Here is a 16,787-nt window from a genome sequence, read left to right as displayed (position 1 = left end):
TTAATTTTATCGTCACAATTTTTTTGATGTTGCATTGCCTTTAAATTTTATAAGCTTGAAAATATCCAACGGGTGCCCGCTCTACCCGCTTCACCCGGTGGGTATGGATATAGATGGATGAAAAAATATTAAATGGATAAGGGTGGGAGATGGATGACCATAAATTAAATGGATATGAATATGGATATGGCTTCACCTCATCTATATCCTACCCATTACCATCCCTAGTTATGTGTTATATATATATTGATATAGTGATGGTTTTCAGAATGCGTTTGATTGGAAATGAATGTTTTTTTTTTTTTATGAAATGAAAGAAAATATATTATGAAACGGTAACGATTTTACAAACCGGTGTGTAGGAGTACAACACCCCAACCGCAACGGGCCAAATGACCAAGACCCAAAAAAGCAAATACTATCATCATTATTTCCGGCCTTCTCTCTCCATTTCTTCACTAAGAAGTAAGAAACCCTAGATTTCGAGATGAATCAAGTTGAACCATCTTCTATCTCGGTCCTCAATTGGTTTCCTTATATTCTCATAGATTCTTAATCTCATCTCCTCCATGATAATCTGAGCAAGCTTATCGGGTCTCAACAGTTTGAACTCAAATTCGATCAAATTCCTCCGTCGCCATATGTGATACATAGGTGCAGAAATAGTCGCATTTGTTACTCCTTGTTTCAACTGGGTACCTCGCCTCCGAGTGCTCCAATCAAGGATGTCCTGGTTAGACAAAGAAATCATGAGCCATCTCCCAAGGCTTGTGATTAACCATATGCTATAATCGCATGTAAAGAAAAGGTCATCCGATTACTCTACTGTATCTCCACACATGTGACAGGTATCATGTTTTATAACCCCCAATTTTTTTAATTTTGCATTTGTGTTCAAACTTCTATGATGATATATCCACACAAGCATAACATGCGTAGGTGCAGTCCGCTTGTTCCAAACGAATTTGCTCCACTATACTGGATCCCCTTTCTTTCGTAGCCATTCATAACCTTTTGAAATTGTATATTCTTGGCCTTGTTGATTTGTCCAATTATTTTGACGGTAAGCATGTGTCAAGGTGTCTTTGTTCTGGCATATCTGTCTCTAATACCAGTTATTCTCAGCTGGGGGAGAGTATAGTCGTTGCCAATCAACATCTTTGAGATAGATATTTGAAATCCATTTTACCCAAAGGTGGTCTACCTTGGATGTTATCCACCACCTACCTTGGATGTTATCCACCACACCAATTTGCCAACCACAGCCTTATTCCAATTAATGGTATCCTTAACCCCTAATCCCCCTTCATTTTTTGGTTTGTAAATTTTTTCCCAGGATACTAGTGGTGTTCTTAGATGTTCCACGTCACTACCCTAGAGAAAATTCTGCAAATTCTTTCAATTCTTGCAATGACTCTACTAGGGAGTATGAACATGGAAGCCTAGTAGTTATGAAAAGTCTTGAGGACTACCTTGATCAATACTAATCCCTCTGCATATAAAAGTTTCCTTGCCCCTAATCCTCTAATCTTTGCCATCAATTTGTCAATGAGGGGTATACAATCCATAGCAGTTGGTGTGGTTCAAACTCGTCGTCAAAAGCTACCAACCAAAACAATATTTATAACTTCACAAACTACTCTTAGTAAAGAGGTAAGTAAAGGCCGGATCCCAAGTGATGGGTATTGATGTAGGATTCTCGATTGTAAATAGCTATGTCTTAGGGTGTCACAATTTGGGTTGAGGTGATATGTAATCTAAACTAATCAACAAAATGAAAGTAAATTAATGAAAACAAAGCAAAGTAATTAAAGGGGTTTGTAAACAAATGATTAAAGGCACTAGGGTGTCATGGGTTCATAGGGGATTCATGGGAGTTGATCATACAAACATGTTCTCAATTAGATGCAAGCATTTATTGTTGTGAAGAGATCGAGTTAGTGTATATCTTACAATCCCTAAGAAGGTTTGAGTCCCGAAGCCGAGTCGTCTAGATTGTACAACACCTACAAGTCGACTTAATCCTTCATATTCAACTCTATGCATAGTCTAATGAGGCTCGAATTGGTTTATATCTTCCAAGCCTCATTGAAGAGATAAGGGATGGATAAAAAAAATGCAAGGATTCATAGGCTCGCATTTCATCAAACATAACATGTGCATAGGTTGAGATCACAACAAGCAAATTAATTATGAAAACATATTAGATTAAGCATAGATCAATCCCCATGTTTGTTTTCCCCATTAACCCTAGCTAAAGAATTTACTCACTCATGATCAAGTTTAGCATGCTAATAAGGTTGTCAATCATACTAACAAAGCAAAACAAGATGAATAAATGAAAGTGATTAACAATAATTAAGCAAGGGTAAAGAGGAATTATACCTATGAAGATGATTCCAATTAATAAAGCAAAGAATAATAGAAGTACTTGATGATTGATGGAAGGTTGTCAATCCTCCAAAGAAACCCAAATAATATTCTAATTACCCAAATAAAAGGAAGAACAATAGAGAAATTAAGAAAAGATTAAGATGTGATTAATATTGAGAATTGTATTACAACTAAATTAAGACTAATTTAAGAGAGTATTAAGATTGGATTAAGAGAACATAAGTTGAGATCCTAATCCATGTAGTACAAAAGGGGTATTTATACTAAAAATTAGGTACAAGGATTAGGGTTACTAAGGGCTTAAATGACTATTAAGACTCTATGAAAAACTTGAGGAGATGCTACTCCCGAGGGAAATGTGCGGATCCTCCTTGCTAGTCCTGCCACGATCCGCTCGTCTCATGCTGAGGCACGGGTTGTTCTGTGAAGGGATCCTCTCGGATCAGGGGAGGGGACGCTCGGATCTTTGCTGCACAGTCCACTCGTCCTGGGATCAAGCCGCTCGGATCCTTGCAGTGTGGCACGCTCGGATTAAGCTCGGGTCGCTCGGATCCTTGGGCAGAGTGCTTCTCTCGTTTAGCTCCTTAACAATCCGCAAGGATCATGTTGGGGATGCAATGATCCTTTCATCATTGTCCATTTCACATTATTTATCTACTTAGGCCTCTAGTGTCGGTCTTCTCTTTGATGCTTGGTCATTGGATGCGATCCATTTAGCTCCATTTTGCCTCATAAATGCAAGGTTAGCCATCCTCTCCTACCAAGGACACAAAACCTCAAAGAATATGCAAAATGGGAAACTAAAGATAATAAATGACCCAAATATGTGCTAAAAAGCATAGGAACGAGGTTAATTCGGGGACTAAATGTGCTCAAATATGAGTCACATCAAACATCCCCAAACCGAAGCTTTGCTCGTCCCGAGTAAAGAGGTGACTAAAACTAGGACCTTTATTTAAACTAGCTTACTAATCTAACTGATATGAGACAATTAGCAGGTCTCACTCCGCCCCTTCAACTCATAACAAGACAACTATGAGGTAGGATGCCTTCTTGCAAGGCAAGGTGGGGCTTGCCAAAATGGCGATACATCCAAGCTTTAGGCACAAAACAAGTAATGGATGCATCTACAAAAGAATAGCCACTTTCCTCATCTAAGTGGCGGAAATTATCTAGAAGGGAAGCAATCTAAGGGTACATATTATCATAGATACGGTTTCTCCAAACTACTAAGCTTAGGAGGATACCAATAAATCACTTCCAAGTTGTGTCAAGCTAAGATACCTTTGTCCTCAATCGCTAACTGCTTTTGTCAAGAGTAGTCTCCCTATGGTGTTAGAAACACTATAGGATCGCGGAATTCCCCTTCTTGCCTAGACAAGAAGAAGAGTCGTGCATAAAAGTGGGTTCAAAGGAAAAAGGGACAATGTATTTGGAGTTTCATGATGGGAGTTTGCTTTTGATGTCGTTGTTATTCCCCCTAATTTCTTGTGGCATTTGACATTTGAGAACAATTTCTTTTTGCCATTTCTTTGATGTTTGGCATTTTGATGCTTGACAAATTTCAACTTTTTGCATTTTTGAACATTTTCAAAGTCACTCCAATTAGTAACGAGGGTGCTTTTATTAAAGTATAGGAGTTTATTTTTGCTCCTCTTTTCTTTGATGCAATTTGCGAACTTCTTATTTTTCATTTTTGAGTGCTTGAACTCAATTTGACAATTTTTGTGCCCATTCCCTTTTTGTTGACAAAATGTGATAGTGGTGGAGGATGGTTGCATGGTTTCAAGGGTCACCTTGGAATAAACGGTAGCCAAGGAGTTATCACATCACAAGGTACTCTTGACTAGGCCTTAATCCATGGGTCAAAAGATATTAGCATGACACATCCTAGGGTGTTTTAGAAGCATTCTAATGAGCAAAGTCTTAAGAAGAAAAAGTATCTACAAGGGCCTTATATACATTTGTCAAGCTTCTCAAATAGATGTTTTCACAAAAATTTTCCTACAATGCAACTACATGCCATGATGTGTAATACCCATCCTTTTAGGGACCTGTTGACCGACGTTGACCGGCCTTAGGCACCTATCTTGACCTTCGGAAACCTTACGAGTGATGACTGGTGACGATGTGAGCTTTGTCTTGTGTGTTACTCGATCTAGCTGAGGCTACCCGATCGAGTAGCTTGGGAGCTCGATCGAGTAGGGGTCACTCGATCGAGTAAGTCAGTTACTCGATCGAGTGACGGGTTTGCAGCGGGGAATTATAAATCGTGTTTCGTGAAACCTCAAATCATTTCCGCACTTCATTTCCTAAACCTAGATGCCGTCACTCTCTTTCTCCTTCACCATAACCCTTACCTTGAGGCCCTTGGGGATGCTTACATCGTGGGGATGGGATGCTTGAGTCGGGTAGCGGTCTTGACGCCAGATTGCTATGTATAGGTATGTCATCATTATCATCGTTGTTTTCAGCTAGGGTTGTAGTGATAGTGATAGTTGAGTGTACTGTGTGTATAGAAGTGTTGCTTGGTTGATTGGTATCATGTGATCGGACGCGGAATCGCTGCAGTTGGCTAAAGGTAGGTTCGCCTACTCAGTACTGTTGGTTATCTAGAGTGTCTTTGATGTGGTTTAGTTGATTAGTGTCGGTATGGTTGGTTGATTGTGATAATCGGTTGGTGTTGTGTTGTTTTGATTATCGTTGTTGTGGTGCAGCTGATTGTGATTGTTTGTCTATGGTTCTCGTGGTGCGTCCTCGGCTGAGTGAAGTCACTTGTGGGAGTGGCTTCACGCCCGTAGTTCGCCCTCCGTGGAACCCGCCATGGGAGGGAATGTGCACATTAATGGACATGGGTTTATCGCTCGGTTTGATGAACAGGGCTTAGGTGGGAACAGCCGCGGTCCCCCACTGGCAGGGCTGGTCCAGTGGACAGTCGGTGACGATGATCGATTGGAGGAGATGTAGTGTGTGTGTGGGTGTGTATTGTTGTGCCTTTGTTGTGTCTGTGGTTGTGTGTCTGTTCCCTCAGTTGCTGACCTTGTGTGGTTTTGTTTTGTTTTGTTGTTTGTTTCTGTTGTGTCTGCCGTGATCCACTATGGTGAGAGTTGTGATCTGGATGATAGCTGGGTGCTTGGCGGGATGAGTATATCACGAGTCACGACAGTAGTAGTTCATATAGTTGATAGTGGTTTTGAGTTGTATTTTTATATCGTTAGTTTTGTTAATCACTTGTAATATAACTTAGGGGGCGTTTGGTACGGGAAAGGGTAAGAGAATGAAATCAAGAAAGGGTAAGAGAGGGAAATGAATGGGATCACCCATATTATACTTGGGTGTTTGGTTGACAATTAGAGGGAAAGGGAATTAAAAGCCAACATCCACCACCTCCACCACCATTACCCACCACCTGCCACCATTATCTACACCGACACCACCACAAGTAGCGGCGCCGACGATCTTCCTCACGGTACCCCACGGCGAACCTAATCACCGCGCCTCACGCCCTCAACAAACACCACAATCCCGACCCCAAAACACCTTATTCATTCTAAAAAATCCACCACAACCCTTCGAAAACCCCTCCCCCACCCCTTAAAACACCAGATCTGGTGTGGCCGGTGTCGGGCGGTTGCAGTGGTGTGGCCGAGGAAGGTGTTGGTGGTGGTTGGTGGGGTGGGAGAGTTACTGAAGGTGTTGGTGTGGTGTTTAGTGGTTGAGGATATGGGGTAGCGTGGACAGGCGGCGTCGCTGGTGGTGGTTGTGTCGGCGTCGCTGGTGGTGGTTGTGTCGGTGTGGTGGGTGTAGGGTGTAGGTGGCAGTGGTTGACGGTGTGAGAGGGTGTGGTGGGTGTTGGTGGGAGTGGTGGAAATAGGGAGTAGGAGGAAGAAGGGATTATGGGGTTATGGGCTTACCCAAGGGGGGGAGGGGTATGGATGAGAATGGTTTTGGGGGTAAGGGGGGGTATGGGTTACCCTTTCTTTGTGTCAAACAAACAATAACAAAAGGAATCAACCATTTTTATTCTCTTTCCCTTTCCGTATTCTCCCCAACCAAACGCCCCCTTAATTGTTCTTTTATCGACATTTGATTATTACTGTCCTCGGGCAACCGAGATGGTAATGCCCTTATATGCTAGGGAAGGTCTTGTTAAGGCTCCTTGGTATATCGGGGTGTTACAAAGTGGTATCAGAGCGACGATTTTGGAACCTGTAACAAATGAGCCTAATGAACGTAGTGAGTCTAATAAAATGAACCTGGTGTATGTATATTGGGAGCTCCAGCTGATGCTAGATTTTGGGTGAGTAGGCGCCCTCATTTCAAAATCATGGCCCTATTATGCTTAAGCCAGTCACCGGTTATGGGATATCGAGTCGGGAATTATGTGCTTAGTGTATAATGGTTACGTTAGAATATTGGTGATGGAGTCTCTGTTAATGTTAGTATGTGTGATTGTGATGAGGAACTGTGTACGTATGTAGTTGAGTAGAAATGTGTATGAAAGTAATGGAAGTGGTGGAATGTTTATAGTACGTGACAATGTTGTGTGATGTGGTGATAAAAGCGTTTTCTAAATGAACAGTACCCGGAGAATTACGGGATTCATAACCCCTCTTCTCTATTCTTTTCTTCTTATTTCTTTTCATTCACCTAAACCCTAATCCTCTTTATCTCTCTCTAAGTTGCTCTAATCCTTGTTTTTGGGTACTTGAATCTTGGTGTTTTACTTGTTTAATTCGTCATCTTTACTTGCCAATCCTTCAATGTAATAATATTCATCTCTTTTTATGTTTCAATTAATTAAAAACATGTATAATAGTTGGTGTTTGATGAAAATTCGATTTATATGTGCCAAATCTTGCTTGTAATTGTTGCAACATGATTTATTTGCTTCAATTCGTTGATTATTGATGTTAGATATGCAAAAATCGAATCAATTTGGGGGAAAGTATGTGTCGAAATTTCTAGGGTTTGAGATTTTGAATTGAATTTTGGTTATCTTTTGTATATGAAAGGGGGAAATTGGGTAATGTATGTTATATATATCATGTCTAGAGTTGATTTTGATGGTTTTTACTCAAAATTTTGCCTTAAAACTCCGTCTTAAAAGTGCCCCAAACTGAAATTCGTCCTTATGAATTGTGAAACATGTCTAATTGTGGAACTATTTTGAAGTTAGTCTTTAAAGCTTGTAGTTGGGTTGTTAATTGATACCATGCTTGTCATAATTAGTTGTAGTTGTGAGACCGTATGACGACCTTTTTAGAGCTTATTATTGCAATTCTTGGATTGTTTGGTGAAAGTGTGTACATAGTGATTCTTCTAAATGTCCTTATATGAAGGTTTATGTGTTCCAAGCATGTGTTGTTGTGTATCTAAAATGTGTGTTAAAAAACCAGATGCCGAGACCAACTGTGGGAACCCGTCAGAGCCAGAGGGGGAGGGCTTCTGAGCCCGAGGTAGGTGAGGGGAGTGGGGGACCTACGGTCCCAGCAGTGCCTGAGTACCCTTCCGTTGTCTTTGCGGACTTTACGCAAAGAGATACTTTTGTTGCTTTACAGAGACGTCGTATGCGACCCACCCGTTATATCGACAACACTCTTTTGACTGACCTGGGGATTGAGACCGATGTTAGGCATATCTTCGAGACCTTGGGTATGACTGGGTTGTACCGTCTCCGGAAACATTCATATGCTTTTCTAACCCTCGAGTTTATGAGTTCTTTCAAGTATGATGCGGTGGAGCAGACCGTTGAGTTCCGCCTTATGAAAAGTAGTTTCTTCCTTACCATGGACATGTTTACCACCCACCTTGGCCTTGCTAGACCTGCGAAGGGAGCTCTTAGGAACATTCCGACTGAGTGTGGAGCTAGTAGCCTTATGCCTTGCTTTACCGGCAAACCCGTCCCGACCTCTAGCAACATGTTGATTAATGATGTTCAACATGTCACCTTAAAGATCTTTCTCTGTGCTTTGACCTGTTTGCTTTATGAGAGGAAGGATGTGAGTAAGCTTAACTCACACGAGGTGATGTTGCTTGCAGCGTACCTTAACCCCACCCGATCCTAGAGAGTCACCTTTAGTGCCCCAGACATAGTGTGTGCCAGCTTAGCCTTGATGGCCACCTCTGACGCTCGTTTCCTGAGCTGTGGTGCCATTGCCACTCGGTTGGCAGAGGCTTACCACCTTTGAGGCCTCCTCGGCCTATACACCCTTGACTCCAACGATCTCTACCTTGGACCGTGAGTACTTTCTTGACCTCAAGTGGTTGAGGACTTTGGAGGATGGTGGGCTAGCATGGAGAGTTTAGGGAATGAGTTGGATGCGGATACCTGCTCCCGAGCACTTTCCCGAGACCGAGCCTTTACCGGCGGCAGTAGTGGCTGTCGATTCTGATGATGAGGATGAGGAGGTTCCCGAGAGGCAGTTGTACCTCATTGACCCTGATATCTTGGAGGTGATCCTGAGCCGACGAAAGGGGATAGCCTAGAGTGGGAAGAGGACCACGACGAGTGAGGGAGAGGGCGGCTGAGACCCAGCCAGAGCAGCCTGTGCCTCCACAGTACCAGTACCCCGGTTACCCTCCCTTATGTAACCCTGAGATGAGAGTGAGCGAGCTCACGGAGAGGGTGTCTACTACCTTGACACTCCTGAACCTACATGAGATGGCATATGTGCTGCAGCGCAGCCCATGTGGTAGAGGGGCGTTGGGGGCGACAGTGGAGTTTTCCACTCTTATGGCGTGGAGAGGTCTACTTGGGGAGAGTCTCAGTCATATCCCTACGGTTGCTTGGCCCCATGGCGTGTGGGAGCAGATGCTGGCATGGGTGGAGTCGCAAGTCAGGACGCAGCTGGAGCAGGCACGTCAGGTGGTGATGGTGGTGACGAGATGATGGAAGATCAGGATGTGGAGTGATGATACTCCTTTTCTTTTTATATATCGTTTCATGGATTTTTAGTTGTTAGTACTTATTTGGTTGATACTTTGTTAGACTTTGGTATGTATGTTGGCCATAAGGCCGTATTTTGAGTACTTTTAGACTGTTTATGTAGGATTTTGGGGTCGGGAGAGCGTCCTGACTCGTGTTTATATGATTGTTTGGTCTTAACATGGCGTTTTAGGAGGAATCTTGACCTGTGGCTACTCGATCGAGTAACTGCAGGGGTGGCACTGGGGAGTATTCTTATCTCAGCTTACTCGATCGAGTAGCTGATGAACTCGATCGAGTAAGCCCAGCTCGATCGAGCGCCTTACCAACTCGATCGAGTAGCACTGTTACAAGTACTTTTCGTTTTAAAATTTGGTTGAATCATCATATCTTTAAACGTTGTTATATCATTTCTTGTTGGGGGTGTTTTACGTCATTGTTTAGCCTCAACGATGGCTATATTATTGCGTGTGGTCGTGCAATGTATACAATTTTCAATGCTAGGTATATCGGTTGAAACGATAAATCAAATTGCTTCAGGTAATGTAATGTCCAACGGTTACAATTCTTGTTGCGTTTTGGTATGGTCATTTAAGGGAATAATTCTTGCCATGTCTGATAGTTGGTGGGAGGTGTTCAGTAGTGTTGTTCAAATTGCTAATGGTTGCATATATATATATATATATATATATATATATATATATATATATATATATATAGGGTCGGGGTCAGGTACGAACTAAAGTTCGGTGCGAACCGTACGAACTGACCCCCCTATATAACAGACGAAATTCTCAGTTCTTCGTTCCTCTTTCAAACTCCATTAATGCGATAACAAATTCTCATCTTGATTTCTTCGTTTCTCTTTCCGACACCATTGCTGCGCATCAATCAAACTCCATTATTGCACCTCGGAATACAAATTCAAGGTAAGTTTTAATTAAGATTTTGAAACAAATCCAATTTAAAAACTTAGGGTTTGCTTAAAAATTTAACTTGATTAGTTTTTTGGTTTAAGATGGTATTTTGTGGTTTTGATTCTAGATTTGTTGGTTCATTAGTTGATTAAAATTATTGTGATCGAAAAATTAGAGTTTCTTTGATGATAAAACCATCTAATTTGGGTAATAATCTAACAAGAACGAATTTTTATTTCAGATGGTAATAATTGAAGAAGAAGATTCGGTAATGGCAGAAGTCATAGGTAACTACTGTTGCATGTTCTTTGTATCTAGCAAGTTAAAGATGTGTATGTATGTAGATGTATGAATGTGTCTTCAAATCTTGTTGTTTACATATAATTTGAAGAAGGGAATTATCGTGATACATTATTTTATTATTGCTACTAATTGTGACCCAAAATAAGTTGCTTTCATTGGCTGTGTGTATCTAGGTAGTTGAGGATGTGTTTCTGTCAATATTAAAAAATGTATGATTGTAAATTTAGGGGAGTATTACTTTGATCGACTTAGATATTAAGGCCCTGTTTGGATTTAGAGATTCTGTTTGGATAAACTGTCGTAGTTGATTTCGTGTACGGGTTTTGTTTGTATGCAACGACTATCAATTATGGTCTAAAATGTGTATACTGACCACGAAGGTGTGTTTGTAGAAGGACTTAAAATCGTATCTAGCTACCCTTAGATAGCATAGAGGGAATGGGATGAAAATAGTGCAATAAACAAAAGGTAGCAAAGTGTATATAGCTTCACAAATGAGTGTATATAAGCTGCGTGAGCGATTGTATGTAACTTGACAAATTAAAATTACGTGTTCCACTACCTAGGATTTTGGGATTATGTTTGATTCTAGAATTCAGTTCTTTTCTTTGATTTTACGTGCGAGACATTGTAGAAGTTACTAATGTGCAAGCGTCTTCAAGTAATTCAAAAGAAAATCAATTGCTTGTCACTAATGTACCAGGTATTAAATTGTAGCTTCTAATTAAGTAATGTATTGTCTAAGAAGCTTGTGTAGGTGGTAACAGATAAAATTAAAATCATTTCCTTTTTTTTTTTTTTTTTTTTGATGTTGTAGCCACCCCAGAAGTTGATTTCGATAATCAAATAGTGGGATTGCCAAGATGCTCAGCAGAATTAAAACCAAAGATTGTGGATGAAATTTGCAACTTTGGAAGAAGGCATACATTTTTATGAGGAATATGCCAAGGTTTGTGGGTTCCTTACTAGATTAGACTCAACAAAATTAGTTGACGGGATAGTTACACACAAGTGGTGCGTGTGTAATAAACAAGGCAAAAGTAATCACAAGGGTACAAAAAGAAAGAGGACCCTTACGCGAATTGGTTGTCAGGCTAAGGTTAGTTTTAGAAGAATTCAAACGGGTGAATACGAGATTTATGATTTTGTTGAGGTTCACTCACATGCTATGAATACGCCAACAACTATGATACATTTGAAACCATGTAGGGATTTAAACTTGGTTCACAAAAAAATGATAATGGATAATGCTCATGTAAACCATGGTCCTGTGCAAACATTTAGGATGTTCAAACAGTATGTGAAGGGATACAAAAATGTGGGTGCTTCTTTACAAGATTTCAAAAATTTTTCAAGGGATGTAAAGAAATACATCAAAGAATATGATGCCAAGATGTTAATAGAGAACTTCATGCAGAAAAAGGCTATGTCTCCATCTTTCTATTTTGACTTTGATGTGGACGATCAAAGCAGAATAACTAAGCTTTTCTGGGCAGATCCAATATCAATTAAAAATTATGCCCTTTTTGGTGATCTTTGTTTACGTTGATGCCACGTATAACTTCAACCAATATAAAATGGTGTTTGTCCCTTTCACGGATGTTGATAACCATAAGGGTTGCATTACTTTTGCAGCGGGTTTGATACGAAACGAAAATGCAGAATCATTTTCGTGGTTGTTTCAAAATTTTGTAACGCTATGGGTGATCGCTATCCTATTACTATAATAACTGATCAATGTAGAGGCATCAAAAAAGCTGTTAAGGGTGTGTTTGGTGACAAAACACGCCACCGATTGTGTATGTGGCATATAATGAAGAAGTTGCCTGACAAGGTTGGTCCATCGATTTCCCAAGACACAACTTTCTTGAAGGAAATTAACTCAGTTGTTTGGGATGTAGAAATCACTCCAGAAGATTTTGAATCGAAATGGAATTCGATAATTTCCTCATATGAGCTTTGTGATAACAAGTGGTTGAAGAAAATGTTTAAGCACCGTGCTCTTTGGATTCATGCTTACATTAGAGACACATATTTGGCTGGGATTTTACGCACAACATCAAGATCAGAGTCTGAAAATAGCTTCTTTGGAAACTTCACCAACCCACATGTCACACTTGTCGAGTTTTGGATGCGTTTCCAAACAGCAATGGATGCTCAGAGATGGAAATATTCTAAGGTAATGGCTGATGATAAGAATTGTTATCCAAAATTGACAACCCCTCTCCTTTTAGAAAAGCAAGCTTCTGAGTTTTACACAATCATTATATTTTATATTTTCCAAGTAGAAGTCCAAGCAGCATGTTATACTTGTGGCCATTTGTGACACCCCTCGATAGGGCATCAAAATTAAAGCGGAAAATACGAGATTTTTAAAACCTTTAAAAGCTTAAAGTGCGAAATCCACCATAAGTGATCGAACAAAAATGAAAAGAAAGATAATTAAGTTTTACAATTTAAAACAAGTGCGTTGGGGAAAAGATATCCCACGAATAAACACAAGTCTAACGATAGGTGAGTCTAAGCAACCTATAACTAAGGTCCAAGGGTCAACGTTCTCGCTAGCTCACACGTCTTCCCCATAATCTGCATCACAAACCTGTCATTCATGTAAACATGAACGCCACAGTCAGTGGGGAGTAACTCAGGGTTCTCCCAGCCACCATATGTCGAAATGCACATAAGCAAGAACTTAATTAAACATATCGATCATGCATCATACTTGAATAATATGAACAAGGGAATATAACGATAATCATAACGATATAGGCATGTTGCATTCTTAATGAGATAGGCATCGAATCATATGAAGAAAGTAAATAACGGATCAATTAAATAGAAAATACATGGATGGAAACCAATAGCCATTCCTTTGAAAACCTCTTAACAACCATAGCACGGGACGTGGCTACTAATGTCACATTCATACTTATGGCTTACATCTCACCATAAGAACGGATGGGAACATCAATCCCGGCGATCATATCGCAACTAGGGCTTGCATCTCACCACTAGTATCCGATAGGACCAAGACTCTCACAAACAAGCATAGAAGACGTGCACTCTCGTATATAAGAACACACCAATGACCGTAACAAGCAAGACATTTACAAAGGATTGACTCAAAACAAGACAAACCCGTAGACTCCAACCTCCTGGTAGGACGACGATCATAATACGGTCCTAGTCTAAATCGGCGGACTCTCGGAATGGACGACACCCGATTCGACATACAATCCCAAATCGTATCCAAGACTCGATCCATGACACCTAGCCGTGCCCCAAGGTCGAGTAACCCCAAATCGGAACCATGGTACCTATCCGTACCCCAAGGTCCGAAGAGGCGGAAGGAAGATAGCCCAACTCGGAAACAATGGCACATAATCGTGACCCAATGTCCGAGGGCAAATAAATAAGGAATGTCGAGTAGTCACACAATGTAAACCGTCACACTCCGGTCACAAATACGAGTAACAATGATTGCACAAACATAACGTAAACAATTCATGTGAAGCATGTATGAACATAAGAGTATAATGATTACCAGGTGCTCTCTGGGCGTGGGCACTGCATTTTGCCGCCCACCGCAGAGGATTCATGCTAGGTGAAACAAGGCCAAAAATAGAAGTAGGTGTATTCTCTCGCCGGTCCACCTGCGCCGCCCACCATAGGGATACAAGCCAAGGTAAAACAAAGCCAAAAGGTGAAAGTGTATTCTCTGCCGGTCCCACCTGCCGCCCACCGGCAGGAATACAGTCAAGGTAAACAAGGTCAACATATGCTCAATGTGTATTCTCTGCCGGCCGACTGGCCGCCGCCCACCTACAGGAATACACCCTATAGCCAAATAAGCTCAACTTGCACATTATGTATTCTCTCAGGTTGACCGGCCACTGCCCACCGGCAGGAGTACACCCTATAAACAATTAAGTTCAACATTTCACATTGTGTATTCTCTGCCGGCTGACCGGCCGCCCGCCAGGGGATACACCCTATTATAAAAGACACCAAAATTCCATGTACTCGCTGCCGGTTGGGTAGGTTGGCTGCCGGCTGCCCACCTAAGCTAGGGGATCACAAAGGCTTAATTCTCTATTTTTACGAGTCGAAATGCAAAGAGGCTGCCGGTTGGGTAGGCATTTGCCTGCCCACCGGCAGAGGATCACCGAACACGAAAAACTCATCAAACATCCATCTAAAGTCTTCCAAATTCAACCATCTTTCATTCAATCATTTCATACTTCTCTAATATGATGAATACTCGGTAAATTTAGCATGTTAGGATAATTTAAACATATGACATCAATTATGAACCTTAAAATAAGATAGCATGTCAACCAAACATATGAAAATGCTCATAAAACCACTTCATTCAACATAACAATGGAATGAAACATGAAAGTTACCAACTTTAACATTTGTATGCATCCAACCACACATAAAACACACAAATTTGACATGTAAGTCGAGTAACCCATCACTGTTACCTTTTAGCTCTTAATCTCTATTGTAATCGTCTCACAAGCGAGAATCCACTTTAGGGTCAACTAAACTTTCTCCTAAACATAAGAAAACACCAAATAAGACTAAAAATCGAAACTAGAAAAAAGGGTACCATGAGAAATTGGCTCGACAGCCCCATTAATGGAGGAAAGATAGTTCTTTTCTTACCTAGAAAGAAGGAGGGCGATGAGAGGAAGAGATAGACGCGAAAATCACTGAAAACCGATGAGAAATGAAGGTTTTATGGCCAATTTAGTGAAGAAGGTGGAGGTTGTGTAACAATGGTGTTGTAGTTGTGTGTTTGTTGGGAAATTTCAGAATTTAGGAGTGAGGGAGATGGAGTTGTGAGGGTTTAGTTGGGGGTTTTGTGAAGGGAAAAGAGAAGGGAAAAGCCCATAAGTTATAAAAAGCCCAACAGCTCAAATTGAGTCGGTATACACTAGAAGTTTCGTCTCAAGCCCACTACAACTCAAGACGGGGAATATTATTATTATTATTATTATTATTATTATCCGACCAAAATATTTATTTCACATAACTTAAGCTTTAAAAATATAATATTTATAAAAAATCATGTTTAATAATGAAATCAATTAAATTAAATAATTTAAAATATAAATAAGACAATAGAACGGTTAATTAAATTATATTTGCCAAAATGGAAAATTCGCGGGTGTTACACCATTTACCATCACCAAATGCAAGTGGTGCGAATGATAATATTTCAATAATTGATCGTGAGAAAGACAAGGAATACAAAGTTGATTTAAGTGATAATAAGTTCTCTTGTTCTTGTAAGATGTTTGAAAGAATTGGGATACTCTGTAGGCACATTTTATGGGTGTTGAAAGATAGGGGGTTTGATCATATACCTAAAGAGTATTTAGCACTGAGATGGAGCAAATCTGCAACTTCCCACCCTCTTTCTCTTGTTGTTGGAAAAACTGACTAGCCGATTGTGTGTCAATCGAAAGTCATGAGAACAATATAAGTGAATTATGGTCGGAGGTATTTAGTGCAGTCTCACTTGTTGAGGATAGTGAGGAACATTTCGATGCGCTATTTCAATTGCTCAGGAGTTTCAATGAAAAGTTGATTATTTCAATTAAGTCGGGAAAGTCAAAAGATAAGAAAGCTGAGATTGAGATGCTTCTTGGGTCAAAAATTCCAACTGAAGTTACTGTTTTACCACCAGAGAAGTGCAAGAATAAGGGATCGGGAAAGAGGATAACATCAAACAAGGAAAAGGCAGTCTTGGAAAATGCAAAGCCTCTGAGAAAATGCCGTGCTTGCGGTGAAATGAGTAACCATGATAGTAGAAATTGCCCGAGTCGACTCCTTGAAACCGAATTCGGTGGGTTTGTGGTATATGTGGCATTTGTAGATGTCACTCAAAAAGTCTCATTATGTTTTGTAATGTTATGTACTCACTTAAAAAATCGATTTCAATGGGTTTTTGGTTTATGTAGTTTTTGGAAAGATTGGTTTTGTAATAACTTCCAACTTTTTTTTTATGTACGTTTTTACGCTGTTGTTTTTTTACTGTTTTTATACTGACTATGGATTGACGGAGTATAGAGGGGGTTAGTGTATACATTGTATTCAAATAGGGGAAGTGGCCTGACTAGAGTGTTTGTAGCTGCGGAAGGAGTGTAACTAGGAGGCAAACAAAGTGTATGTAGCCAATCGAACAAGTGAAACTAGCGATTAAAAAAAAATAGGATTCCGAAAAATTGAAAAAG

General features: G+C 40.4%; 1 long non-coding RNA gene across 2 annotated transcripts; it reads left to right on the top strand.

Moving 5' to 3' along the window:
• Positions 1-327: 327 nt before the first annotated feature.
• Positions 328-12,858, top strand: LOC141640151 (uncharacterized). 2 transcript variants are annotated; one of them, XR_012542878.1, is made up of 4 exons: positions 328-848; positions 10,481-10,526; positions 11,168-11,245; positions 11,360-12,858. It is a non-coding gene; the product is annotated as an uncharacterized LOC141640151 (long non-coding RNA). The 2 variants fall into 2 exon arrangements; XR_012542879.1 differs by lacking the exon at positions 328-848 and adding an exon at positions 10,038-10,251.
• Positions 12,859-16,787: the final 3,929 nt, after the last annotated feature.

Source organism: Silene latifolia, unplaced genomic scaffold, assembly GCF_048544455.1.
Source record: "Silene latifolia isolate original U9 population unplaced genomic scaffold, ASM4854445v1 scaffold_73, whole genome shotgun sequence".
NCBI lineage: Eukaryota > Viridiplantae > Streptophyta > Magnoliopsida > Caryophyllales > Caryophyllaceae > Silene > Silene latifolia.
Note: the sequence above shows the minus strand (reverse complement) of the source record. Positions and strands in the feature narration are given on the sequence as shown.